The sequence below is a fragment of the Ursus maritimus genome, unplaced genomic scaffold, assembly GCF_017311325.1.
Source record: "Ursus maritimus isolate PB19 unplaced genomic scaffold, ASM1731132v1 scaffold_10, whole genome shotgun sequence".
In the NCBI taxonomy this organism is placed as follows: Eukaryota; Metazoa; Chordata; class Mammalia; order Carnivora; family Ursidae; genus Ursus; species Ursus maritimus.
The window spans coordinates 23971055-23975318 of NW_024423344.1; the positions used below are offsets into that span (position 1 = coordinate 23971055).

The 4264-nt window shown below is 40.0% G+C and overlaps 1 non-coding gene across 1 annotated transcript; it reads left to right on the plus strand.

Moving 5' to 3' along the window:
• The first annotated feature begins 449 nt into the window (after positions 1–449).
• LOC121101461 lies at positions 450–617 on the plus strand. The gene has a single exon (XR_005833453.1). It is a non-coding gene; the product is annotated as a U1 spliceosomal RNA (small nuclear RNA).
• The last annotated feature ends 3647 nt before the right edge of the window (positions 618–4264 follow it).

Here is a 4264-nt window from a genome sequence, read left to right on the forward strand (position 1 = left end):
GATGGCCAACAGACACACCAAAACATGCTCAACACCACTAATCATCAGGAAAATGCAAATCAAAATCACAGTGTGAGATCATTTTATACCTGTTAGAATGGTTAAAATCAAATAGACAAGAAGTAACAAGTGTTGGTGAGGATGTGGACAAAAGGAAACTCTGGTATACTATTGATGGGAATGTAAATGGTTACTACTGTGGAAAACAGTATGGAGGTTCCTCAAAAAATTTAAAATAGTACCACGTGATCTAATAATTCCACTAGCTGGTGTTTACCCAAAGAAAACAAAAAAGTAATTCAAAGAGATATGTACCCTTATGTTTATTGCAGTATTATTTACAATAGCCGAGATATGGAAGCAACCTCAGGGTCCATGGATAGAAAACTGGATAACAAAGATGTGGTATACATATACAATGGAATGTGGCCATTAAAAAAAAAAGAGGAATATGTACCTGGCCGGGGAGATACCATGATAACAAAGGTGGTTTTTCCAGGCGAGGCTTACTCACTGTACTCCAGATGTGCTGACCCCTGAGATTTCCCCAAATGTAGAAACTTAACTGCATACTTTGTGGTAGTGGGGGGGGGGGTCTGTGTTTGCACTTTCCCTTAAAAAAAAAAAAAAGGGGATGAGATTGTTCCATTAGTGACAACTGGATAGACCTAGACGGTATTATGCTACTTGAAATAAGTCAGACTGAGAAAGACAAATACCGCTATGATTCCAGTCATATTTGGATCTAGAACAAATGAAATAAACACAAAAAGTGGAATCAGACCTATAAATACAGAGAACAAACTAATGGTTGCCAGAGGGAGGTGGGTGGGAAGATGGGCAAAACGGGTGAAGGGGAGTAGGAGATATAAGCTTCCAGTTACGGAATGAATGATTCACGGGGATAAAAGGCCCAGCATGATGAATATAGTCACTGATAGATACTATAACAGCACTGTATGGTGACAGATAGTAGCTACACTTGTGGTGAACACAGCATAATGTATAAACTTGTTGAATCACTATGTTGTATGCCTGAAACTAACATAACATCGTGCCAACTATACTCACATAAAAAAAGGGAGAAAGTGAGGATATTTTGATAGATGTGAATATTGTAAAAATTTAAAAATATAAAGTACTTTGGTGTTATTTGCACAGGTCTGAATTATTTTATTTGTCTAACTCAAGGGTCCACCAACAGTAGCCCATGGACTAAAACCAGTCTGTTAACTGGTTTTGTAAATAAAGTTTTATTGGAAGAGAGTCATGCCATTTGTTACAAATGTCTATGGCTGCTACTCTGCCATAATAGAATTGAAATAGAGACGGTATGCCCTAAAATATTTACTATGTAGCCCTTTTCAGGAACACATAACACCTGGCACAGTATACAGCCCTTTGCCAACCCCTAGTCTAGCTAGCTGGATTGTGATTAATAATTCGTTTGGTCATGAAGTAATAATTTAGTATATTTAGGAAGCAAGTTATACCTAAGAGCTTTTATTTGAGGGTAACATACAAAAGTTTTTCAGGAAAAAAATATACGTTTTTTTCTCTCAAAGATTTTGTTACAGATATTTAGTTCTAGCCCTCTTTTAGGCTTTTCCTAACTTTCTGATTTCTATCTAATGGATTGTTTGGTTTACTTATTTATTCTGCAGCTTGATCTCATGTCACCTAAAACTTTGAGTCTTGTAGCTTAAAATCTTTTTTCCTGCTTTGTTACTATATTTTTTCTTTTTAAACATTATCAAGAGCTTATGTCCATATTCTGTGCCAATAGCACTCAAGTTGTAGGGTCCTGGGGGACTTGGTTCTCTCATTCTCTGGGAACATTCCACAATAGGATGGATACAGAAATTGTGTCTGGCTTCATTCTAGGATCTTTTTCTCTTATGGGTGCCAGTGAGGTCATCCAGGCATGTCTGGGACTTTCTGTAGCTGTTTGGTGAGGGGCTTCCAGAAACATATTCTGCACTAGAGCCATAACTCTCAGCTCTGTCTGCTGCTCCGACTTAAGCAAGGGCACACCAGAAAAGTCCCATTTATCAACTGAGAATTGAACAACACAATCCCCTCACGTTGTTCCTCATAATGAATCTACTGCAGCTAGTCCTCCTATGAGGGATGATTTTTCTGACCATGAGGGAGGATGGGAGATGGCTTGGGGAGGGGCTACTGTGTCACATGAGGGTCTGTTCGAAGAAGAAATATCTTGCCCTGCCCCTGAACTCATTTGTTTATAAAAGTGTGTGGGTAGTGGTTTGCCAATTCCCTTTGGGGTGCAGAGGTTTTACTTTGTGGTGGGGGAAATGTGTGTGGACGCTACAAGGAGAGAGGAAGTGAAATGCTCTGCAAGTCCTGCAGTAGAGCCCCCAGCAACTCTTGGCTGCCAACATTCCCCGTTTCTGTGTTCTGTGAAACTGGTACTTGTAGCCCGTATATAGCCACAGAGCTCCTGTAGCCGAGAGACCCTGCAACAGCATCAGCATAGTGTCTGACGTTGGGCTAGAGCAGAGCAGTGCCTGCTTAATTGCCAAATCCTCTATCTGAATGAAACCACTCCGGAAAGTAAGGCTTGCTTTAGGGCAACTTGTCAATGGTGCCAATTGAATTTTAACTTATATAGCCTCTTCTATCAAATGCTTGACAGCTAAGAACTTTAAGGAATTCAGGTTTTTTTTAAAATTCTACCCAGGATCAGAAATTGTAATAGTCTTGTACATAGTAGGCATAGTAGGCACTTGATAAGCATCTGCTTATTATGCATATCCTACACAGATCCTGAAGAATTTGTAGATTATGCAATTACTTTTCCTTTACACTTTGCTGAAGTTTGGCCCATGGCCAGAGCATCACAAAGGTTCTGGAAGCTGGAAGCAGAAGAGCACAGAATGTTTCTGCAGAAATGCGAGTGTGCTCAGGGACTGCTAAATCCCTTCCTTGGCTTGACTTGCAGGGAACAAGTCCAGGGGACAGAAGATAGATTAAGTCCTCTATCTTCATCTTTTGCCAGAACACTGACAGGCCCAAATCAATGGAGCAACTTGGATGGATGAGAAAGCAAGAAGATAATCCACTATAAAAGGAAATCTTTGTGGATACGTAAGCAGGTGCAGAAAAGAGCAAAGAGTCTCTGGTCTGCCTGGAGGAGAGAGGATGGTGTTCTGAGAAGCTTAGAGTACATGAGGGAGGTAGTAAGTCTCCCAGGGCTTACACAAGGTAACCGCACCTATTTGAGAGAACAAATACTTCCTAAACTCCTACTCGTTGTGTGCCAGGCTGTGGAGAGATCGTGTGAAAGAGACAATGTCTTTGGCCTCAAAAGGTTACAATCTAGAGAAGAAACTCTCAAACAGAGTCATTTATACTATGGCTCTTTGCTGGATTGAGTGAAAATGGATCCTATAACCTTTAGGACTTATATGCTGAATAGTGTACAGTTTTTAGGCATTCTTCTTAGGCCAGATCTACTGGGTAGCCTATTTTGCAATGCTGGGCAGAGAATAGCGGGATTACTGAGGGTGGTGGTGGTATTCCCTGCTCCCTGCAGATGCAGCCTTGCGGCCTGGTGAGCAGCTGGTGGGCGTGGTTCAGCCACAGCCCGCACAGCGCCAATCTCCAGAGACTGCCATTCCCCCTCCGAGGTTGCTCTGTTTCTCACTAAGTATGCGTGTGTACTTGGGATGCCGATCATGAATTTAGAACACCTCTCCTGGGGTGGAAATTATGAATTACAGATGAGAGAAAGATCACTTATTCAGGAAATGTTCCAATTCTGAAACTAAAGACTGAAGAGGTGTCTAGATGTAAAGCACCCACACATCTTTGAGCACATATATTTGCTAGAATTAAAAATACCAACATATTAAAATTAGCTCTCAAAATTCAGGTAAAAATGCTTTTTGATGTCAAATATTAACTGAAACTTGACATCTGATTCCATTAGAAATGACATTTGATACCATTATTTTCAAAAGAAAAAGTATTTTTCTTCCAAGAGGAAGGGTGACATAAATAATATTTGCAATTGATACCTATTCTTGTCAGGATTAAGGGCAAATTTTGTGTTCTATTTGCTGCACAAACTGGGGAAGGACAGTAAAAATATGAATATGTTGCATGGTTTATGAAAATATAATGGCCCCTTAAAGTTTAGCCATCATAAAATAGATTTTTTAATTCAAGCTAATAATTTAAAGCCTGAGTCAAAAATCCTTGAAGATTACATAAGAAAGACACATAACACCTGGCACAGTAT